The following is a 26,906-nucleotide window of genomic DNA, read 5'->3' as shown; positions in this document are numbered from 1 at the left end:
CTTGTTCATGTTCGTTCATTTAACAAATTACATTGTTCATGTTCGTTCGTTTATGTTCGTGAACATGCTAAACGAACATAAACAAACGAACATAAATGAACAAAGATAAACAAACATAATTGAACCTATATGAACATATAATATAGTAATATAATCATACACAATAAAGCATATATGAACACAAAAAGAACGTATATAAACGAACGTAAACGAACAACATAAACGAATGTTCACGAACATAATCGAACGAACGTGGTCATTGTTCATGTTCGTTAGGGATGTCAACGGGGGCAAACGGGACGGGGAGTTCATCTCCCGCCCCCGCCCCCGAAAATTTCCCGTTCCCGCCCCCGCCCCCTAAATGTTTAGTGTTCCTACCCCCGGCCCCGCCCCCGAATCCCTTTTATTACCCCCGCCCCCGTTCCCCCGACCCCGATTGATTTTGGGCTGCCTTTTTTTGAGCTAAAAAAAGTTGTTATTTAGGCTAAAAGAAACTATATTTTAGATAACAAATAATTATTTGTTGCAGAATTTTAATTTAAAAATAAAAAAGTTATGACATCTTAAAAACAATATACTAACAACTTAAAAACATGTTTTTTGATGAATTTTGGAAGCTCAAAATCATATTATTGTTTATTATATTTATATAATTAATATATATAAATATATGTGTAATTTATTAACGGGGTCCCCATGGGGGTTTCGGGATGGGATTGTCTACCCCCGCCCCTGCCCCCGAAATTAAAACGGGGGTTAACCTTGTCCCCGCCCCCGTTTCCGCCCCCGATTTTTTTAAAAAAATTCCCCCAAACAGGACGGGGCCCCACGGGAATGGGGTCCCACGGGAATTTTTGACATCCCTAATGTTCGTTCGTTTAACTAAACGAACGAGAATTTGTGTTCATATTCATTCATTTATTAAATAAACGAACATAAATGAACTTCCCGCAGAACGGTTCACGAACAGTTCGCTGAACGTTCGGTTCGTTTACAGCCCTAACTATTAGCATAATTGTAAAATACAGGGACTTGAATAAAGTCACCATCAAGAACCAATACATGTAACCAATAATTGATGACTTGTTAGAGCAACTCAAAAGGGTAACGTATTTTGGAAAAAGCAACTTGATATTGGGATACCACCATTTAAAAGTGGAGGAAGGCAGTCCCAAAACAATTTTTCATACGTTGTATGAGCATTAAAAGTTACTTGTTATGCCTTTTAGTTTGATAAATCCATGGTGTTTATGTAGTGCTTATGTAATTAATCAATTGAGTGTTTGACCATTTCTAACCAAATTGTTGGCCATCTTTATTGATGATATCATGATATACTTAGAGACTCAAGTGGGAACATGTGGAACACTTATGATAAATGCTAGAAATCCTTTATGATGAGATGTTGTATGCCAATTTCTCAAAACATACATTTAGATTACAAGTGTGACATCCCTATTTTCACGGTCAGAATAGACATTTTATATTTATCCTTATTTTAAAAAAAAAACAGAGTATTCTTTATACAACCGCATTTGTCCTATAAAAAGTATTTCCGAAGAAATGTTTTTAATTGATTATTGAAACTTGGGATGCCATAACTGATACAAGAAAAAAAAACATAAACGTAATCAGTATTGACCTTACAACATCTAATGGCCAACATTTTCTCGAATCTTTCATCATTTCCAAACATCAAATACCTTCGTATCGAAACATGTGATATAAACAAGTTGAGTGGTTCAAGTTGGAAAACCTGCTGAGTACATAGGGTTTTCAACCCACAATAATATAGTTAATATGTTTAATTATCCAACAGTTAACCCAATTACTCATCCCCATTTTCTTATATTTTTATTCTTAAGGATCTACCCTAGGATCATCATAATCATCATTGTTGACAGTATTGTTTCAAGGACATCTCCGCAATACATATCAATAGTTTTTCTTTTATATTCATTCCTAAGGATCATAAAAATCTTCGTTGCTGGCAGTATTGTTTCACGGATTTATCCGCAATACATATCAACAGGAAGTAGAGCACATCAAATGGACACATATCCCATCGCTTACAGGTTATAAACCTGCCTGCGTTCCACAGGACTATCATCAATAGTCATGTGGTCGTCATCTATATTCTATTATTTGACTACATCGCTTAGTACAATAGCACTAGTGAGTCAAGGCCTATTATTATTATTTGCATCTCTCGTCATCCATCTCCCTCATTATACTATTTCTCCATAATTACCCATCACTACCCAAATATATTATAGATATGAAAAATACATATATGGTAAATCATATAAAAATCATCTTATATTATTTTTCATTTAACATAAAACATTTTCATTATAGATAATAAGCACATATATCATTCAATTATCTGAATACTTCATATCTATGCGTAAGATGAAAGTAACTATGCACTCACCTGAATTAAATTGATGACTGGTGAATTGGGCAAAGTTTTGCCTAACACCTTAGATTTCCCTTGACGTGGCCAAAGTATGATTAATACTAAGTCTTAGTCTAATGATCTTGGTGACTAATGATAGTCTAGATTCCTCAGTAATCCCAATGTCTACATCAATATCTATCAAGTAAGGAACAACCAGGTAGGATCATATCGGAGGTAGGGTTCGTTTGGTATACATAGTATACTATTTGAAAATCCCACTTTAAACACCTCATTAAATCCAACCTAGGCATCATTCTCATAAGTAGATCAATCAGAAAAATGACTTGGAATCACTAATAAATCTTATTTATAGGTTCATAATAACGATTATGAACATAAATATAAGTTACACTGAAAGAAATATAAGTGTAGCTTAACTTACAGAGATTTTCCTGACAAAAGTCCGGAAATTACATTGCCAGGACTTCGACCTGATAGCTACTAATGTTGGGCACTCAGAGATCCCAGAGTTTCGCTAAAATCTTAAAAACTAAATAGATTTTCTACAAAAATAGAGAGAAAGTTAGTAGGGTTTGACGAATCAAATGAGCAGTTGAAACAATTTAGAGGGCGGAATTTGGGGAGGTATGCCGCGCTTAAACCAGAGGCGTGCCTCACTCTGGATTTGGCCGGCCGCCTTCCTCATGACACGTGTTCTTCAGCGGGTGGAGCACTGTGGCACCTTCTATGTAACGCCCGGTTCCCGGTACGTATTGTATATAAAAGTAATTGCATTTTTACACTGGGACTCGACGAGTTGGAGGCCCAACTCGTCGAGTAGACTGGACTTTGGACGCGGGTTTTAAGTAACCTACTCGAAGAGTTGGGAGCCCGACTCGACGAGTAGGAATGCATGGATGAAACCCTAATATTTAGGGTTTGCACCCTATTTAAACACATTATCTTGTCCCACTCCAGCCTCCATCGTCTCTCACAGTCCAGAAAATCCCTAACTCGAAACCCTAAAGCATTTGGAGTGTTCTTGAGCCATTTTTGTTAGTTTGTGGTTGTTTGAGTGTCTACTCTTCTCTATATACATATCCGACCCTGCGATTAAGTGTCCACACTATTCGAGGGGTAGTAATACTGTCAAAATTTCCTTTATTGATGTAATGTAGACCTATATCAAGGTCAAATTTTCCAAAACATTATGTACTAAGGTTATATCAATGAAAGTGGCAAGCATTTTTATTTTAGTATTACTACGGGTTTCATAACATGGTTTGTACAAATTATTTACTCATGGTAAATCTATGATTGTTTTGTGTATACATTAAAGTTATATGTATTTAAGACTCAAATCGACTTAGAAATGGTGGGCCCATCTTAGGTCATGTTCCTTGTTTGGTTGTGGGCTTAGGGCAGACCCATTAAGTTCAACGGCCTATTAAAATTTTAATTACATACAACTCGTATACACCAAGTGATTTTAGAAGGACGTGGTATGGATCAAAACACATGATTTCATTGAGACACTACTAGTAAATTCATAAGTTTAATGTTACATAAACCTCTGTTATGAATTGATTACAAGGTACTTTACAAGTCGGAACATAATGCATGTAGAAAACTAATGTAATTAGTTTATTAACACCCGACTGATAACCACTATCAAAGATTTACCGTCTTTTCACTTTTAAACATTGTGGCAGAAAAATGCCACCTCGTAGATCAAACAGGCGTGTCAACAACACGTCAACAAATCCTCCACCGCCACCACCTCCATAATTTGACCCCGCCATTTTCCAAGCTGCCGTAACAGCAGTTGTGGCAGCCGCAATGTCACATATCAGCACAAATGGTGCTGGTGGAACGGGAAATGGTACTACGAACTCTAGCCAAGGAGACAGTCAGGGACGCTCGAGGGAATGCTCCTACAAGGACTTTACCAATGGCAAACCCAAACCCTTCAATGGGAGCGGAGGTGTCATCACGCTGATGCAATGGTTCGAGAAGACTGAATCAGTCTTCGAAATCTGTGCGTGCCCCGAAGCAAGTAAAGTTAAATTTGTAGCTTGCACTTTCTCTGACAGAGCCCTTACCTGGTGGAACGGCCATGTCAAGTCATTGACTCTCCCAGTGGCTAATTCAATGACCTGGGAGGACTTGAAGATCTTAATGCTGGAAGAATATTGCCCAAGAGGCGAAGTTCAGAAATTGGAACAGGAACTCTGGAGCCGCAAAATGACCAGCTCCAACATCACGTCTTACACTGCCAGGTTCAGCGATCTGGCCATACTATGTCCGGGGATGGTCACCCCGGAGAGTAAAAAGGTGGAGAAATACATCTGGGGACTATCCCCCCCCCCCCCCAGATTCAAGAGAACGTGTTAGCTTCAAAACCGATTACTTTTGACAGTGCCAAACACTTGGCACAAAGACTCATTGACCATAGGGCCAGCCATGGCACTGTGACGGCCACCCCCGAGCAAGCAAAAGGGGGAAACAACAAAAGAAAGTATTGGGACAAAAAGAAGAACCAACCGGCTTAGGACCCCACCAAGAAACAACAAATTGTCGTTGTCCATGCTGCTACTACCCCTGTCGCTCCAGCACCATTGTGGCAATATGTCGGGAACTTACCCAAGTGCAACTTTCACCACACGGGGGCTTGTCGAGAAATGCACTATAGCAACTGCAACAGAAAAGGGCATACCGCCTGTTTCTGTAAAGCGTCGGCCCAACAAAACGCCTAGGTTGTCAATGTTGGGGTAAGTCGAGCCTGCTACGGTTGTGGGGAGACCGGGCATTTCAAAAGAGATTGCCCAAAGGCAAGAAACAGTAATGCTGGTGGAGTGGGAAGAGTCCTGGCCATAGGACACGAAGAGGCAGTTGAAAACGCCACGGTGGTTACCGGTACGTTTCTCCTCAATAACTAATACGCATACATACTTTTCGATAGTGGAGCGGAGAGGATTTGTCACACCCCAAAACTGGAACGGCAGAAACGTTCTGGGGTGGAGGACGTCATGTTTAGTATCACAAGACATGCATCACAGTAATCAAAGTAATAAACAACCATTTCATTAGAAAGAAAGTGTTTACAAAGTATGTGTTCACATAACATAGACTACAAAGTAAATAACAAAATAAGACATGAAGCTACTATGCTCCATCTTCTGAATTCCCAGTGCGCGTACCTCTCTACTGGTCTCCTGAGAATACAAGTTATTTTGAAAGAGTAGATCAGCATTTAAGCTGGTGAGTTCATAAGATATTAGTGATGTAAGTAAGTTGTAAGATAGTTGTAGTAAGTTGTAAGTTCTTTTAGAAAAGTTCGCCTGTTCCTCCAGAAAATCCTATATTTCCTGCTTTGATGAAAGATAAGTAAAAATGACTCTACAATCCTTTCTATGAGTACTAAATGGATAGAAGTTATATAAAACTCAGAGTAAACAAACAAACGGTTGTGTGTATCTTCCCTAAGACCACAACCAAACAAGGAACAGGAAATGAGGCAGAAGGCACACATCCCATAGGTTGTTAGATCTTTGATGTATATAACCCTGGTGTATTCACTTGGTACTCACGAAGTTAAATGTAATAGTTCCTTTATATTGATGAAAAAAATTCTTTAAGAAAACCCTTATTTCTTTTGGTAAAAATGGTAACCACAGTGGTTCCTTCTATAATAACTTAGTTTATACTAGCTATATATAATCTAATATCGAACAGATAGTTAATTGTGTGAATCTGCCCTAAGCCCACAACCAAACAAGGAATAGGAAATGAGGCGGAAAGCACACATCCAACTACCTATCGGGTATTAAATATATATAACATTGATGTATAAACTAAGGTATTATAGAATTAACCACCTAAGGTCCTTTAAGTTATACTGGTTTAATAAAATGGATTAAACCCTTTACTGGTAAGTTTCTAGTTTTGTATAGCAAATGTTCTATTTGAAAAGTATATTTTGTACTAGAAAATTGTGCATTGAATTAGTGTCCTATGACCTGACTCACACTAGGTACCCCTTATGATTACTTGGTGTATACGGAACATATATATAACTAAGATCGGAGAGATAGTAGGCTGGGTGAATCTGCTCTAAGCCCACAACCAAACAAGGAACAGGAAATGAAGCGGAAAGCACACATCCTACTACCTGTCGGATCCGATAAATATATATTACTGATGTATAAACTAAGGAATCATAAAGTTAGCATTATAGGCCCCTTTCTACTGAATGTACTAGACTCGACTGTTCTATTTGAAAAGATGTAAGTTTTCCCTAGTTTATACCTATCTTAACTCGAAAATAGTTTGCATTAACTTTCAATTGGAACTGTCACAATATGAAAGTAATGGGAAAATGTAAGTACACAGTTGTCTTTTGAATTGACATCCTGACGTACTAATTACCTTAAAACATGTTTGTTTTATTAAGGTCATAATGTGATGGATAGTACCCATACTATACGCTCTCCCTGCAAGAGATTCTGGGGACCAAACGCGACTTACGCAAACAAATTGCTAGGCCGTGTAAATTCACATTAAAGTTATATGATCATGTATACCCAATTTACTATCACCTTTTGTTTAGAACAATGAGTTAGTGATTATTGGTATAATTAGATCATGTATTGTTCTCCTGCTATAGCATTTAGTATGTTCTTTCTGTTATAGTATCTTAGTATGTTCTTTCTGTTATCGCGTATTGTATCCTCCTCCCTGTTTCTCTTTATAGCATGATCTCTATGTTATCGTGTATTGTATCTACCTCCCTGATTCTTTTTATAGTATGTTCTAGCATCTAGTATGAACTGAACCCCTAAACTATAGTATGTTTACTTTAACTGTCATTGAAAAGACTCATTTATCTACTAAGTTATGATTGTACTTTAAAAACGGAGTTTTATAAACTATAAAGTAACATAACTTAAAAAGAGTTTTTGAAATGTTTTGATCACTTATAAAAGACATAAGTAATATTTTGAACGATGTTTATAACAAACATTTACACAATTATAAATTGTGTTCAACTTGTATCCCCCCCCCCCCTCAAAAGCATTTAAAACAGTTTAAAAGATTGATTAGGGGTATGAACTCACCTTATGTGGTTGATTCAATCGAATATGCGCGTAAGGATGAGAAGTTCCACGAATGAAGTCTCGAGACACAAACGAGTCCTAAATGACATATAATGGCATATATTGGCATGAATATAGTGTTTAGAAGCAACCACATGGAAGGAAACACCTTTAGGGACTAGGAAACACTTGGACCAAGTGTTAGAATCACATGTGATTCATCTAAGGGGAGTTTACGGCCACACATAGGTGTTTACGGCCATGATGTTTACGGTCTAGGGAGTTTACGGCCAAGGGGTTTACGGCCTAGGGAGTTTACAGCCAAGGGGTTTACGGCCAAGGGAGTTTACAGCCAAGGGGTTTACGGCCAAGGGAGTTTACGGCCGTAAACTCCTGGAGATCATCCTCAAATCGTTTGTTCCAGGTATTTAGGTTACTGATTCTACTAGGTAGCATGTGAATGAAAGGAATACTCACGATTTTGAAGCCTTAAAAGGCGTTTTTGGCCACCAAGAACAAGTTTGTGTTCTTAGTGTTCTTGGTGAAAGATGAAGATCTTGAAGATCTACCCAAAAAGACGATTTTCATGGATTGAATCAAAGGGTGATTCATGAATAAGAAAGATAACAACAATTAGATGGAAGAATCACTTACATTTTTGAAGATCGTGAATGAAAGTCTCGATGATACTTGAGAGAGAATTCAAGTGTTCTTGAGGTGAAAGTGTAAGAAATGAAGAAAAGTGAAGGAATATGATACTTAAGGGCATGAGTTTACGGCTGGCAAGAGTTTACGGCCGTAAACTCCTTGTTTGCGGTCGTAAACTCCTTGAGATGGAGTTTATGGCTTGAATGATGTACAGTGAACTCAAACAGATACTTCCTAACACTTTATCCTTTAAGGTAGTAGGCTTAAAACACTCAAACGGACCCTTAGCAAGGCTAAAAGATAGCAGAAACTAGTCTGACACACGGTTGAATTGAATGGCTGGACTTTCAAGGCAAAAAATTTCGGGTTGTCACATCATCCCCCAGTTAGATGGAATTTGGTCCCGAAATTAGCTTTCTTAGCAGTACTAATGGGGTTGTGCTCCTCTGATTGGTAGAACACTCACTCGTAGACCTGGGCAACTTTACCCTAATATCCCTGATAAGATTCATTCTTGGTCCATCTATTATTACTTCGTGTATTCAAGTCGTATATAATTAAGATTAGTAAGACTGTCGGATGTGCGACTCTGCCCCAGGTCCACAACCAAACAAGGAACAGGAGATAGGGCGGAAGCACACATACTAAATCTGCGTAATGATAATCATATACCACCCTCGTGTATACACTGAATAGTGATAGGTGGGTTGTATTCGTCCTTAGCCTCTGTGCTCGAACTTGGTCTGTTGGCCGAGTGGTATTTCGTGACGGTCTGTGGAACATACGGCAGCAATGCTTCGGAGGGCAAGGTACTCTTCGCACGAGTACTTCAGGGTTTAGAATACGAAGGACAAAACTGAGGTCAAGGTCGGGCTGTCGTTACGAATGACGAAGGTTTCGTGAATTTGACGGTCGAGGCGATAGAAACATATGAACTTAGTATGGTGAGGACCACTCCAATTCATGACGAATGATAGCAACAGACTCTTTACTGAACAAAGTTTGGCCGATTTGAAAGAAACGTTTGTTATACGATGATGCACCCCTAGTGTGCTCGACAATGTACTCTTTGTAAACGTTCTAGTGCTTTCTGTTTTCCCCTTGATGTTAACACTTCTACGTATCGTACCGCGATGAGCGAGTACATACGATGAAAGTGCTTTGATAACTAGTGTCGATACTTTATACTACGATCCTCCTCGGTACCACTATGATCGCCTGTCATATACAAGTTATGAATAATTAAGATGAATAAGACAGTCGACTGAGTAACTCTGCCTCAAATCTACAACCAAACAAGGAACAAGAATTAGGGCGGAATCACTCACTCTAGGTCTGCAAAATCTTAGCTATGCACAACCCTGATGTACATACTCAGCCATCATAGCTTCTCTGAACGGATCTTTTAGTTCTCTTGAATACTGTGACTTGTTTCAATAAGTGAGTTATTCTAATTACTTTTAAATGTTTTCCCCAAGTTTTAATCTTATATAAATATAAATTAATTTTTAAAGTAATTCTTTAATTCGAAAACGTACCGCTGCTCTCTGGCGACTCCGGGGTTGATTCTCCTGCGGTGATCATCAGAATTCATCCATCCGCTCCTGAGTTCTTTGTTATTGGGCAGTCCCTCTGGTAGTGTCCAGACTCACCACAGCCATAGCAGGCTTGGTTTTCTTTAGCTCCGGGGACTTGGGAGATCGGTTGATTCGGTGCCCGGCAGAAACGGACTGTGTGTCCCTTTCTGTGGCAGTTCAGGCACTGCATTTCCCGGCATACTCCGGTGTGGTGATAGTTGCACTTTCCACACTTCGGGAGGGTTCCAGCATATCGACTGGCAGGTGCTGGAGTAACAGGTGTTGTGACGGCGTATATAGTACTCGCTTGTTGCTCCTGCGGGGTTTCCTGTGTTGTTCGCTTCTTTTTCCTCTTGTTCCCCGACTTCCGTTTATAGTCCTCTCCCTTTGATGGCTTGGGAACGGGAACTACCACGCCATGGCGGACTCCATGGTCAATGAGTCGTTGGGCCAGGCGTTTGGCACTATCGAATGTGGCTGGGTTAGAAGACAGCACATCTCCTTGGATCGGGGCAGTTAGACCCCAGATGTATCTTTCTATCTTCTTGCTCTCCGGGGTAACCATCCCGGGGCATAGTGGTGCTAGGTCGCTGAACCTGTCAGTGTAGGCCACTATGTCTGAGCCGACCATCGTTAGCTCCCATAGTTCTTGTTCCAGCTTTTGAACTTCGTCCAACGGGCAGTATTCTTCCAGCATTAACTCTTTTAAGTTTTCCCAACCTATTGAGTTAGCCACTGATAGGGTCAGTGACTTAACATGGCTGTTCCACTATGTTAGGGCTCTGTCCGAGAAGGTGCAGGCAGCAAACTTTACTTTGCTCCCTTCTGAGCACGAACAGATTTCGAAGACCGAATCTGTTTTCTCGAACCATCGCATCAGAGCGATAACTCCATCATTTCCATTAAAGGAATTGGGTTTGCAGTTCATGAAGTTCTTGTACGAACACTCCCTTGGGTGTTCGTGAGAATCTCCGGGGTTGGCTAAGTGGGTACCGCTACCAGATCCGAAGGTACCTCTTTCGCCGAAGTGAGCTAGAGCAGTTGCCACTGCGGATGATATCGCTGCTTGGAGAGCAGCAGGATCGAATTGTGGTAGAGGTAGTGGTGGTTGAGTTGGAGTTATCGGAGTAGTGCGTCTGTTTGATATGCGAGGAGGCATCTTTGCTAAAAGAATACAAAGATGATATGGAATAAGTCTATAGCAGTGGATATAAGCCTAAAGCTGAAAGACAATGTTATGCTGGTTCTGAGTGTATCTGGTTCTGGAAACAATTCATAAAAGAAGTCTATACAAAATAAACTTTATGAATAAGAAGTGGCTATCCTCGAATGAATATCTATGACCTGAATAACTGTTACCAGTTGCACAAAAGAAAATAATCCTAACACATAATGTGAGCAGTGTTTCCACTAAATCATTAAGTTAACCAAGATTATTATTTATTAGTGTGATGCATAAGACGTTTTGGTTACTTCAGTTGGTCTTTCTTTGAAAACTTCTCATGAACTTGCTCTTGTTCCTCCTTTACTCTTCTGTTGACCGCTTTGAGGAAGTAGTTACATCTATCTGGGTTTGTCGTGCGAGAATGGAAGTGACTAAAGAATCTATGAGATTTAGGTGAAACATTATGGGGTGATCCTTACGGAGTCCTCCTATAATTACACAATGTATACAAGTTGTATATAATTTAAGATTAATTAGACCTTCGAATAAGTGATCCTACTCCAAAACCACAACCAAACAAGGAACAGGTAGTGAAGCGTAGACCACAAATTCTAAGTCTATAAAATCTCAGTTATATAAAACCTTGGGAGTATACATTGCAAGATTATAGACCTATCTGTAAGGGTCTTTTAAGTTATCACATAAGTTATTTATATAGTGCCTAAAATACTCCTATAGTATTTTAATGTAATGAACTTGGTATGTTTTAAACTTGTTTTCGTGTTATAGTATCATAAAATACTCCCATAGTATCTTATCCTTATGTTATGATCTAGAATTCCCTTGAATAGAGTTAGGTAAGTTTTAAGACTGTTGCAACACCACATCACTCCCAAACACATGTCGGTCACATCTCGAATGAATATAGTTGATCAGGCTATATTGATCCTATATGTGATTACATAACTGTCCAGGTTTGACCGCAGTGTTCAACCTTTAAATACTTTTGTTCTGTTCTTCTTGTGATACTTGTTCTAGTATGTATATATGTATAAGCACGTATGTATACTTTTATAAGGTATCGTTACATATTTAAAATATATTATTATCCAGAGCACTTCGGCCCCATTGTATTTATAGTTGTATATCTTTTATCGGTTGATATACTTAGTTCACTATAAACAATGCTTTGATACCAATCTGTCACACCCCAAAACCGGAACGACGGAAACGTTCTGGGGTGGAGGACGTCATGTTTAGTATCACAAGACATGCATCATAGTAATCAAAGTAATAAACAACCATTTCATTAGAAAGAAAGTGTTTACAAAGTATGTGTTCACATAACATAGACTACAAAGTAAATAACAAAATAAGACATGAAGCTACTATGCTCCATCTTCTGAATTCCCAGTGCGCGTACATGTCTACTGGTCTCCTGAGAATACAAGTTATTTTGAAAGAGTAGATCAGCATTTAAGCTGGTGAGTTCATAAGATATTAGTGATGTAAGTAAGTTGTAAGATAGTTGTAGTAAGTTGTAAGTTCTTTTAGAAAAGTTCGCCTGTTCCTCCAGAAAATCCTATATTTCCTGCTTTGATGAAAGATAAGTAAAAATGACTCTACAATCCTTTCTATGAGTACTAAATGGATACAAGTTATATAAAACTCAGAGTAAACAAACAATCGGTTGTGTGTATCTTCCCTAAGCCCACAACCAAACAAGGAACAGGAAATGAGGCGGAAGGCACACATCCCATTGGTTGTTAGATCTTTGATGTATATAACCCTGGTGTATTCACTTGGTACTCACGGAGTTAATTGTAATAGTTCCTTTATATTGATGAAAACATTCTTTAAGAAAACCCTTATTTCTTTTAGTAAAAATGGTAACCACAGTGGTTCCTTCTATAATAACTTAGTTTATACTAGCTATATATAATCTAATATCGAACAGATAGTTAATTGTGTGAATCTGTCTTAAGCCCACAACCAAACAAGGAACAGGAAATGAGGAGGAAAGCATACATCCAACTACCTATCGGGTATTAATTATATATAACCCTGATGTATAAACTAATGTATTATAGAATTAACCACCTAAGGTCCTTTAAGTTATACTGGTTTAATAAAATGGCTTAAACCCTTTACTGGTAAGTTTCTAGTTTTGTATAGCAAATGTTCTATTTGAAAAGTATATTTTGTACTAGAAAACCGTGCATTGAATTAGTGTCCTATGACCTGACCCATACCTGGTACCCCTTATGATTACTTGGTGTATACGGAACATATATATAACTAAGATCGGAGAGATAGTAGGCTGGGTGAATCTGCTCTAAGCCCACAACCAAACAAGGAACAGGAAATGAAGCGGAAAGCACACATCCTACTACCTGTCGGATCCGATTCATATATATTCCTGATGTATAAACTAAGGAATCATAAAGTTAGCATTATAGGCCCCTTTCTACTGAATGTACTAGACTCGACTGTTCTGTTTGAAAAGATGTAAGTTTTCCCTAGTTTATAACTATCTTAACTCGAAAATAGTTTGCATTAACTTTCAAGTGGAACTGTCACAATATGAAAGTAATGGGAAAATGTAAGTACACAGTTTTCTTTTGAATTAACATCTTGACGTACTGATTACCTTAAAACATGTTTGTTTTATTAAGGTCATAATGTGATGGATAGTACCCATACTATACGCTCTCCCTGTAAGAGATTCTGGGGACCAAACGCGACTTCCGCAAACAAATTGCTAGGCCGTGTAAATTCACATTAAAGTTATATGATCATGTATACCCAATTTACTATCACCTTTTGTTTAGAACAATGAGTTAGTGATTATTGGTATAATTAGATCCTGTATTGTTCTCCTGCTATAGCATTTAGTATGTTCTTTCTCTTATAGTATCGTAGTATGTCCTTCTGTTATCGCGTATTGTATCTTCCTCCCTGTTTCTCTTTATAGCATGATCTCTATGTTATCGTGTATTGTATCTACCTCCCTGATTCTCTTTATAGTATGTTCTAGCATCTAGTATGAACTAAACCCCTAAACTATACCTATTATAGTTTACTAGTATGTTTACTTGAACTGTCATTGAAAAGACTCATTTATCTACTAAGTTATGATTGTACTTTAAAAACGGAGTTTTATAAACTATAAAGTAACATAACTTAAAAAGAGTTTTTGAAATGTTTTGATCACTTATAAAAGACATAAGTAATATTTTGAACGATGTTTATAACAAACATTTACACAATTATAAATTGTGTTCAACTTGTATCCCCCCCCCCTCAAAAGCATTTAAAACAGTTTAAAAGATTGATTAGGGGTATGAACTCACCTTATGTGGGTGATTCAATCGAATATGCGCGTAAGGATGAGAAGTTCCACGAATGAAGTCCCGAGACACAAACGAGTCCTAAATGACATATCATGGCATATATTGGCATGAATATAGTGTTTAGAAGCAACCACATGCAAGGAAACACCTTTAGGGACTAGGAAACACTTGGACCAAGTGTTAGAATCACATGTGATTCATCTAAGGGGAGTTTACGGCCACACATAGGTGTTTACGGCCATGATTTTTACGGTCTAGGGAGTTTACGGCCAAGGGGTTTACGGCCTAGGGAGTTTACGGCCAAGGGAGTTTACGGCTAAGGGAGTTTACGGCCGTAAACTCCTGGAGATCATCCTCAAATCTTTTGTTCCAGGTATTTAGGCTACTGATTCTACTAGGTAGCAAGTGAATGAAAGGAATACTCACGATTTTGAAGCCTTAAAAGGAGTTTTCGGCCACCAAGAACAAGTGTGTGTTCTTGGTGTTCTTGGTGAAAGATGAAGATCTTGAAGATCTACCCAAAAAGACGATTTTCATGGATGGAATCAAAGGGTGATTCATGAATAAGAAAGATAACAACAAGTAGATGGAAGAATCACTTACATTTTTGAAGATCGGGAATGAAAGTCTCGATGATACTTGAGAGAGAATTCAAGTGTTCTTGAGGTGAAAGTGTAAGAAATGAAGAAAAGTGAAGGAATATGATACTTAAGGGCATGAGTTTACGGCTGGCAAGAGTTTACGGCTGTAAACTCCTTGTTTGCGGCCGTAAACTCCTTGAGATGGAGTTTATGGCTTGAATGATGTACAGTGAACTCAAACAGATACTTCCTAACACTTTATCCTTTAAGGTACTAGGCTTAAAACACTCAAACGGACCCTTAACAGGGCTAAAAGATAGCAGAAACTAGTCTGACACACGGTTGAATTGAATGGTTGGACTTTCAAGGAAAAAAATTTCGGGTTGTCACAGGAGTTTCGTAAGCCACCAATGCAAACACTTACTTAAACAAAATCCCCAATCACTATAAGATACGTTCACAGTAGAAATGGCAAATGGTAAAACAGAAAGCACAAACGATATGTACGTATGGTGCACACTAGCTCTAAATGAACACTCTTTCCAAATCGATCTAATGTTGATCACTATAAGACGTTTTGATGCCATCATCGGTGTGGATTGGTTAAGCCTTCATCATGCCGATATCTTGTGTTAAGAAAGGGTCGTTCGCCTTAATCTTCCAGGTGGCGAAACTCACGTCATTTATGGCGACAAACCCAGTGCAAGGTTACAAATCATCTCCTGCGTCAAGGCTCAAAAGTATCTCCGAAAGGAATACCACGCCTTCCTAGCCCACCTAGTGGATAAGAAACAAGAAGAGAAGGACATCAAAGACATTCTGGAGGTCTGTAATTTTCCCGACATATTCCCAGAAGACCTTCCAGGAGTACCACCTGCACGTCAAGTCGAATTCTGGATCGACCTAATTCCTGGAGCTACCCCTGTAGCCAAAGCCTCATATCGCTTAGCTCCAGCCGAAATGTAGGAATTATCCAGCCAACTAAACGAACTACTGAGCAAAGGGTTCATAAGACCAAACTTCTCGCCTTCGGGAGCACCGGTCCTGTTCGTAAAGAAGAAGGATGGATCATTCCGAATGTGTATCGACTACCGGGAGCTGAATAAACTAACCATCAAAAACTGATATCCCCTACCACGAATTGACGATCTATTCGAACAACTTCAGGGAGCAAGCTATTTCTCAAAAATTGATTTGAGGTCGGGATATCATCAACTACGAGTCCATGAGGAGGATATTCCTAAGACTGCATTCAGAACTCGTTATGGTCACTATAAGTTTGTAGTGATGCCCTTCAGGTTAACAAATGCACTCGCGGTGTTCATGGATCTGATGAATCGTGTGTGTCGACCTTACTTAGACAAATTCATGATCGTTTTCATAGACAACATTCCGGTCTACTCACTGAGTAAGGAAGAACACAGTGAACACCTACGATAGATCTTGGAAACATTAAGGGCGGAGAAGTTCTACGCAAAATTCTCGAAGTGCGAGTTCTGGATCCGGGAAGTGGACTTCTTAGGACATGTGGTTAGAAAAGATGGAATACATGTGGACCCCTCCAAAATCAAGGCGATAAAGAACTGGTCAGCACCAAGGATGCCTACATTAATCCATCAATTCTTAGGCCTCGTTGGCTACTCCCGAAGGTTCATTCAAAACTTCTCCAAGATCGCCAAACCGCTCACCACCTTGACTCAGAAAGGTGTAACCTTCAACAGGAGAGAAACAAGAGACCGCGTTCCGAACACTAAAGCTAGCCTTGTGCAGTGCACCGATCTTGTCTCTCCCAGAAGGGACAGAAGATTTTGCAGTATATTGCGATGCATCCAATCAAGGGCTAGGCTGTGTACTTATGCAACGAGGAAACGTCATTGCCTATGCCTCAAGACAGCTTAAGACACACGAGGTCAACTACACTACTCATGACCTCGAGCTGGGGGCAGTACTGTTTGCCCTGAAGATCTGGAGACACTACCTCTACGGCACGAAATGCACAATCTTCACCGATCAAAAAAGCCTTCAACACATCGTCAACCAGAAAGAGCTCAACATGAGGAAAAGGCGATGGGTAGAACTACTGAATGACTACGAGTGCAGGAGTCGTTATCATCCAGGAAAAGCCAATGTAGTCGCAGACGCACTGAGCAGAAAGGAATACTCGGGCCGCCGAGTGAAGTCATTAACCATGACAATCCATTCACACCTGTCCACACAAATCAAAGAGGCTCAGCTGGAAGCCTTGAAACCAGAAAATGTGACAGGCGAAACCTTAAGAGGGATGGATAAAAACCTAGAAGTCAAGGGTGACGGAGTTCGTTATCTCATGAATCGGATCTGGACGCCGAAGTTTGGTGGATTCAGAGACGGTGTCATGAACGAATCACACAAGAATCGATACTCTATGCATCCCGATTCAAACAAGATGTATTTGGACCTCAAGAAACTTTATTGGTGGCCGAACATGAAAGCATAAATCGCTACCTATGTGGGAAAGTGTCTGACTTGCGCCAAGGTCAAGGTAGAATACCAGAAACCCTCGGGTTTGTTACAGCAACCAGAGATACCTGAGTGGAAGTGGGAGCGGATTACAATGGATTTCATAACCAAGTTACCCAAGACTCTGGGTGGACTTGATACCATTTGGGTGATCGTCGACAGATGAACAAAATCCGCGCACTTCCTACCAATAAAGGAAACATACAAGATGGAGAAACTGGCCCGAACATACATCAAAGAGATAGTACGACTGCATGGTGTGCCAGTATCCATTATCTCCGACAGAGGTAGTAGATTCACCTCGCGGTTTTGGCAGTCGTTACAAAAATCCATGGGAACTAGACTGGACATGAGTACAGCCTACCACCCACAGACCGACGGGCAAAGTGAAAGAACTATTCAAACATTGGAAGATATGTTAAGAGCTTGTGTGATAGACTTTGGTAAAGCTTGGGATACCCATTTACCACTTATCGAATTCTCATACAACAACAGCTATCACACTAGCATCAAAGTTGCTCCATTCGAAGCCCTCTATGGTCGTAAGTGCAGACCACCTATGTGTTGGGCTGAAGTGGGTGATACGCAACTAGCTAAGGGGCAAGTTCCTAACAGCACTCTCACTGGCCCTGAAATCATAAGGGAGACAACAGAGAAGATCGTCCAAATTTGGGAACGACTGAAAGCCTCTAGAGACAGACAAAAGAGCTACGCATATAAGCGATGCAAACCCTTGGAATTCCAGGTTGGTGATCGAGTACTATTGAAGGTTTAACCCTGGAAAGGAATGATACGTTTTGGAAAACGTGGGAAACTAAATCCAAGGTACATCGGGTCATTCGAGATCCTTGCCAGGATTGGTCCGATAGCATACAAGCTCCGATTACCGCAGGAACTCAATAACGTGCATCCTACCTTTCATGTGTCCAACTTAAAGAAGTGTTTTTCCGATGAGACTCTCGTCATCCCTCTTAACGAAATTGAAATCAACGAGAGCCTCCACTTCGTAGAAGAACCAGTAGAAATCATGGATCGGGAGATCAAAAGAACGAAACAAAGTCGCATACCCATAGTGAAGGTCCGCTGGAACGCTAAACGAGGACCCGAATTCACCTGGGAGCGAGAGGACCAAATGAAACAAAAATACCCACATATTTTCCCCAACCCTTAGAGTCTCACTCAAATGCTAATTTCGGGATGAAATTCCTTCTAACGGGGGGATGATGTGACAACCGGAAATTTTGGTCAAAGTTAAGTCAGCAAGTCAATTCGGTTAAATCAGTAGTACTAGTATAATTGGGCTTACTCTATGTTCCCTAATGTATAATTTACTATTATAATACAAAGTATCACTCGAAAGTTTCATATGTTTAACAATCTGAACCCTAAATGGGGTGAGTGATGTAACAACTAGATAAAACATAACTATGTATTATGCAAGGATGGAGAACATTCATAACACAACGTAGTGGAAATTCATAAACCTAACACCATGGGGTAAAACCATAAGAAAAACTACACACACCATCTCTCTAAACTCTCTCTCTCTCTACAAACCTCTATTCCAAATCTCTCTCAAACTTTTTCATAAACACCAACATCACCCTATCCCTTCCTTGGTTGAAAACGGCTCAAAACGGATGGAGAAAACCCGAAAGAACAAGCTCATTTCGGGCCATTCGAGATCCTTGCCAGGATTGGCCCGGTAGCATACAAGCTTCGATTACCGCAGGAACTCAATAACGTGCATCCTACCTTTCGTGTGTCCAACTTAAAGAAGTGCTTTTCCGATGAGACTCTCGTCATCCCTCTTAACGAAAGTGAAATCAACGAGAGCCTCCACTTCGTAGAAGAACCAGTAGAAATCATGGATCGGGAGATCAAAAGAACGAAACAAAGTCGCATACCCATAGTGAAGGTCCGCTAGAACGCTAAACGAGGACCCGAATTCACCTGGGAGCGAGAGGACCAAATGAAACAAAAATACCCACATATTTTCCCCAACCCTTAGAGTCTCACTCAAATGCTAATTTCGGGATGAAATTCCTTCTAACGGGGGGATGACGTGACAACCGGAAATTTTGGTCAAAGTTAATTCAGCAAGTCAACTCGGTTAAATCAGTAGTACTAGTATAATTGGGCTTACTCTATGTTCCCTAATGTATAATTTACTATTATAATACAAAGTATCACTCGAATGTTTCATATGTTTAACAAACTGAACCCTAAATGGGGTGAGTGATGTAACAACTCGATAAAACATAACTATGTATTCTGCAAGGATGGAGAACATTCATAACACAACGTAGTGGAAATTCATAAACCTAACACCACGAGGTAAAACCATAAGAAAAACTACACACACCATCTCTCTAAACTCTCTCTCTCTCTCTCTCTCTCTCTCTACAAACCTCTATTCCAAATCTCTCTCAAACTTTTTCATAAACACCAACATCACCTTATCCCTTCTTTGGTTGAAAACGGCTCAAAACGGATGGAGAAAACCTGAAAGAACAAGCTCATTTCGAAATACACTATTCATTTCCGGAGCCTCTCTTCTTGGTTCGGAACCCTCTTACTCCGGAACCTCTAAGTGACTCCGGAACCCTCTCTTGCTATTTCAGAACTTCTGACTTCGGAACCTCTCAACCGGGAAATTTTGCTCCGGAACTCCTGATTTGCTCCGGAAGATCTCGCACTCCGGAAGCTTCTCATCTCGGAAGGCCAGGCGACTCCAGAAGCTGCTGATCGACTTCGGAAGCTGTTGTTAGACTCCAGAATGTGCTGATTGACTCCGGAACATGCTGCTACACTCCGGAAACCCTTGCCACTTCAGACCCACTCCAGATTTGTGACCATTTCGGACTTTTTCGTCGTTTTGAGAGATTTTGACGTCGGGATTTTCCTAAAACTTGTATTTTTCATAATTAAGACTCTCTAAACTCCTATTTTAGGCCAAATGTGAAGCTTAAAACATATTTTCATTCCTAGGATTTTATTATTTCAATCACCCACTTTGCCACTTGTGTTGACACTTGATGGTAAATTCCTTCCCAAGGTGATAGATTGCTTTTACCAAGGCAAACATCACTTCACCATAACCTCACTCTTCCTTCATATATAATGTATGAATTGGGATCCATTTCAAACCATTTCCAGTAAACAACTTCACTTCCATTCTCTCTCAAATATCAAGACTTATTTCTTCTCAAAATTCATCCATCAAGTATCCCCTGGAGCATTTTTCCTTCAAGATTTTTCTTAAGGATCATAGTAAGTCCCTTATAATCTAGTGTTATTACTAATACATTTCATGATTAGTTCATCAAATTAACACATATATATGTGTTCAAACGATTAGGATACAATTAGCTTCCTGTATTCTAAACTCGAAGATCACCGTTTTTATCTCGTTGTCTAGCCGCGACTACGCATAAGGTGAGTTCATACCCCTACACTTTTTAACAATTTTTCTATATTTTAGGGGGGGGGGGGGAATACAAGTATAACACAAGGAAAATTCTGTTAAAATACAAACCATTATTTATGTTTTCTTACATTTTATGTATCTTTTTACGTAAAAATATCAAATATACAAAACGACATTACCACCAAATTTATAAACGTTTACATGCAAAGTTGTCAATATACAAAGGCGTTCATTTTATCGCTACATACATTTTAAACTATAATAGGTATAGTTTGGGAATCATTGACGTTATTTTATCCTTTCGGGATTTAGAAATAATTATATAAAAGTATAATTATTTTCATACTGTACAAACACTATGAAAGGGTAATATTTACATTTACAACAAAAAGGAGTTTTCATTTCATTTAACGTAAACTTGTTAATGAATAAATTTGTGAGATATTCGGCTTCACAATACCTTTAAAGTACTGCATTAAAGTCATGTAATTGTAACCAGAATCTCTTGTAGGGAGAGCGTAATAGTTGTGTATAGATCTATACGGGACTGACAATCCCACACCTAAACTGTTAGCTACAATTAGACCGGCAGGTCTGGGGTGACAAATGTCATAACATTTCCGACGCCTGAAGAACGTCGTTACAGGACGACTGGGTCATAGCATGGTTATAATAACTCACATTGGGTATTAACAATACATACGGTTTATAGGGATTCACAAACACACAAAAAGTAGTTTTATTTATATAAAACTACAATATACTATTACAAGTACATGGGCATTCATACATTTTCAGGTCTTAGCGTAGCTAAGACTACCATACATTTTACAAGAAAATATTGGATTTTATGGAAATCACACACTATCATTTTTTACAAGGAAAAACGACATATTTCTCAAACAAAACTATTATGAACTCACCAACTTAATTGTTGACACTCTTTTCAAAACTACTTGTATTATCATGGAATCAGTAAACATGTAACCAACCACTTTTGAGGACGGGACGCTAAGGCGTTAGTTCAAAACTCATTTTGTCATCATATTGTAATTTATTGGGAAACATGTAACACTATCAAAAATGTAACCTTTTAAATTATATCAATGATGGTTATGTTTGCTTTCTTTACTATTACACATTGGTTATGATACTATACATGAAGTCATCCGCCCCCGGAGGTTTCTGCCGTTCTGGTTTGGGTGTGTGACAGAGGATACGGGAAATGTAGAATCCTGGAATGTGGCATGTTAGCGTGAAGCCCTGGCTAAGTCCACTGGCAAGCCTATCGATGCTGGTCAGGATCCTGCATAGAAGAAGAGAAGAAAGAAACAGAGGATATCCCAGATGGGGATGATAAAACCTTAAATTAGGTTTGATAAAATTTAAAAACAAATTTAATTTTTTGGTCTGTAAAACAATATTCTCTTTGTTGTTGGGTCGGAGGGAAACCCTTTTAATTCTGATGTTTTGGTTTATCTCTTTTATTTCATAATTTATTTGGTTGTAGAAATAGGGTTAAAACAAGTTTTTATAAGGGTTCTTAGATGATCAGTACCCTAAGCAGATTAGGATTTAAAAACTTTTTGGGATCCTGAAGATCTGAGATAAAAAGGTACTTGATCAAGATCTTGAAATATTTAGGATCCTGAGGGTTTAAAAGAGATAAGTTTTGGTTTGAAAAGTAGGAAAATCTCTAGAAGAAAACTATATCTTTTTCGTGTTGCAAGTCCTTCAATTTTTAATGATCTTGAAGTTTGTGTAGGGAGGATCCTTCTTTGGATAATCCAACTTTAGAATTTGCTGGGAAAGATCCCTACTTAGCTTTTACTGGGGAAAATCCCAACTTCGGTTTTACTGAGGAAAATCCAAATTTAAGAAATACCAGGGAAGATCCCAACTTAAGAAATACTAGGGAAGATCCCAACCTAAGAGATCCCAACATAAGAAATACTTGGGAAAATCCAAAATCACACTTTAGATAACATCTAGGGAAAATCCAAAAATAACTGGGGTAAATCCCACATTAGATAATAATTGGGGAAAATCGCAACTCATAAGATAACATGATAATGTTATAAACCTTAGAAATTTCCTGAGGAGGATTATAACTTAGGATAACATGTTAATGTTATAAACCTTATATTTAAACTTTAGGATCTTAACATATGTTCAGAAATAAGAGGGTAGCCAAGTCACTAAAGTGTGAAATGATCCCGTTATTCCATTCCCATAGTCAGATATCGTGCATCCAAGCGAGGTGTAGAAACCTTAACTCATGTGAACGAGGTAATTAACTATTTAAACCTTAGGATCTTAACATATATTCAGAAATAAGAGGGTTGCCAAGTCACTAAAGAATGAAATGATCCCCTTACTCACATTCCATAGTAAGATATCGCGCGTCCAAGCGAGGTGTAAAAACCCAAAAGCAGATGAAAGAGGTTATTAACTCTTTAAACCTTATATGGTATTAAGTACCCTTAATTGGAGGAGAGATGATCAGTCTCTATTCATAGTGTCTAGGATCCTTGAGTTTACTTTATGTAAGTCAATTTAGTCATAATTCATCACAATCGAGTCAAGGTACATACCTACTCCTTACCCTCATTGTGACTAAATTGACTTACAATGCTTTAAGTGTAACTTATATTTATGTTCATAATCTCTGTTATGAACGTATAAATAAGAATTATCAATAATTCTAGTTATAATACTGATTGATCCACTTACGGGAGAGGTGTCTAGAATGGTCACGTTGGCTTGGTTGTTGGTTTTCAGAAAGGCTATATGTTAAAATGGTCCTGCCACCCAACTGTCATGTCTTGCTGATCCTTGTTTGATAGAACTCTCGGTATTCATTGGGATTAGTGAAAGGTCTAGCCTTCACAACCATATTGTCAAAGAGATTAATAAGTTATAGTATTATAGGTTATTACTTGTCAGGAACGTTACTCGCCAGTTGGATCGCTAGTAAGATCACCCAGATAGTTGTCAATCGTCTGAGTAATTGTCCATGTGAGTTATCTCACTATACTATGTATTACAGTATATATACATGTATGTTAGGATATAAGAGCTACTAGGATAGTCTCTATATGCCTAATGTTAATAGAGTAAAAGGTATAGTCTCTAAAGTGCATGTATGAATAGAGCCGAATGTGTAGTTTCTCACTAAGCTTCATGCTTACCTGGTTGAACATAAATGTTTTTCAAGTACTTCATTGATTCGTGCGAAGGGCAAGGCTCGATTGTACACACGTGCATCCTCAACATGTTTCCGCATAATGAAATTATACTCTGATATATTGAATAAATAAAAATAAAAAATTTTGGTTGAAATCGGGAGGTTACAATATCACCCATAACACCTCTAGCAACAAAATGTTATGGTTAAAAGGCATGGTATTGTGATTAAACAAAAGCTAGCAAGATCAATCTAATCTCCATAGGGATCCTCAGTTTTTGTCTAGGGATCCTTGGTTTTGTCAAGGAGAAGGAGAGGGAAATATTTCATTTTCTTTTATAAAATAACTCTTACTTTTATAAAAGATATATATACCTTTTATGTATTTCTCTTATTTAATTTAACTCTTACATTACAACAAACGATATACATATTTATGAAATCATTTAACCTTTAATCGATTTAATTAACACACTTGAACTTATTCATACAATATGAATTAATTCAAGTTCAATTAAAATATAAATGAATCAATAAAAATATTAGACTGTAGTTTGATTTTCTTTTTTCTTACAAAAAAAGACAGAGTTTAACATATTAAGTAAGTATTTACAATATATTACATAAGTATTGATGAAATGATGGTTTTTATGGTTTCTAATCTTTTGTAATTCCTATTTAAACCATCTATGTGTGTATTAAATTGTAAGTTAATTAAATACATCATATTTTATCAGTTTCATGTAAATGTTAAATTATAATATATGTTGATATATGAATTAATTAAATTAAAATAAAAATAATATTATGATAAGAAGCTAACAAGAGAGGGGCATTTTAAAGCATTGAAGAATGATCGTGTGTATTGTGTTTCCAAATTAATAGTATTTAATTAGATAAAATTAATAAAAAATATGATACTATAAAAAAATTATATAAAATATTGATGATTAAAAATACTCTTATTTTTTCACCAATTCATGTGAACTTTTTAAGATTAAACTTATTATAATTTTGGTAAAACCAAGTTATGTGTGTTTTATCTTTGGTTGAAGGGTCTTCTCCCAACTTTTTGAGATTAAAATGATTACAATTTTGGTAAAACCAAGTTATGTGGGTATTTTTTGTTGAAGAGTCTTCTCCACAATGAATATGTTGGTGGTTTGCCAATCATTTTCCACATACTATAGACATCATTCATCTTTTAACCTTTTTTCTGTGTAATTGTTTTTATCTTATCTTAGATAATATAATATTTCATTATTTCTAATAAGTTAATGATTGAATTGGTTAGCAACCATTCAAAATATTAATTAAATGTGTGTTTAGTCCAATCTTTTTCTAATTAAATGGTATTATAGACTAAGACACATTGGTGTAAGCTTGTTTAATATTCATCTTTAAAGAACTATTCTTGATGGACTCTCTACCGGAGTTAATTTGGTTAACATGGGCATTGATTTGACTTCTGTGTTATGCCATACGTGTTCTTCTCATATTGAAGATTGTAGTCATGTTTTTCTTATTTGTGACGTGGCTAAAGAAATTTGGAACAAAGTGGTAAAGTGGCTTGATCTTCATTTTCCTTTGTTCCTAAATGTCTTTGAGATTTTGAGTTGGATTGATTGCACTACATTGAGTCATACAAAAAGAAGAGTGATTGAAGTAATTATTATCACCACAATTTGGGTTATTTGGTCTTACAGGAATAGTGTGGTGTTCCAGACGCATAGAATGAGGAAAAGTCGTATTTTTGAAAGTATCACATTTATTCTTTCAATTGGTTTTCGAATAGATGTAGTAAAAATAATATATCTTGGATCCAGTTGTTGCAAAACCCTCTTTTTTATAACTCTTTGTAATTGTTTTTTCGTCTAGCTGTTTGCTAGTCTTTTTTATAAAATATGGTTGTTAAAAAAATGATATTATAGATATTTATTTATTGGTTACTTCTCTACTGAATCACATGCCAAATCAAGTGATATATAGTTACGACTTTCAAGTCCTTTAAGTCCCATTTGAGTAGAAATATGTAAATTTGAAAGTAGAATAGTGGATAGTTGAATTCATTTTTCTAAAAAAAATATAATTACAATTTATTTAAGGTGCATACAAGATATAGTTTCGGCATCATCTCGTCCCACAGGCCAAGGCGTGGGAAATATTTCAAAAGTAAATACCTATTTGACATTTTATTTGGTGGGTGTTTATTTTTTGAGCCTATTTTTGTGTAAAAGTTATTAAGTTTTTATAAAAAAAATGATTTTAACATTGATTTGTTTGTCTTAAATCGGATACTCTAATTATCAATCCAATTTTGACTATTTAACCGGTCAATAAGGTTATCACACATATTAGTTTTGATGATATGAAATGTTGACACTACATGATAACATAAGGCTATTTAATGACATCATATATTCTAAATGTCAAAATTGAAAGAAAAAAAAACCCTAAAATACAATGACTTTTTGTGATATTTATTCGAAATATAGTGACTTTTTTGAAGTTTACAAAATATGATGAATTATATGATTGTTACCGTGAAAATGTAATGAATTTTAATGAATTTTTTTAAGTTTAGATAACAAATGTATCTTAAATGAGCTTATCAGCTAAACATATTATTCCTTAGTTCATATAATTTGTTACTCGATACTTTTCATATAGAATTGTGAATATTTATTTTGAGGTCTATTTTTATACTAAAAAGGTAATGAAAAATAGGATTAATTTTTTAACTATATATTGGTAAAGTAAGAGAGAAATTGCCTTCAAATATATAAAGGAGCGAAGCTAAAAAAAATTAGGTTGTTCCTCATATATATATATATATATATATATATATATATATATATATATATATATATATATATATATATATATACACGCTAAACCTTCACCTCCTTTTCACAAACCATTGGTTGCTCCAATTATTTAGTACTCCCTCCGTTCCAAAATTATTGTCC

Source organism: Lactuca virosa, chromosome 9, assembly GCF_052849685.1.
Source record: "Lactuca virosa cultivar CGN04683 chromosome 9, Lactuca_virosa_CGN04683_v6, whole genome shotgun sequence".
NCBI classification, from domain to species: Eukaryota; Viridiplantae; Streptophyta; class Magnoliopsida; order Asterales; family Asteraceae; genus Lactuca; species Lactuca virosa.
Note: the sequence above shows the minus strand (reverse complement) of the source record.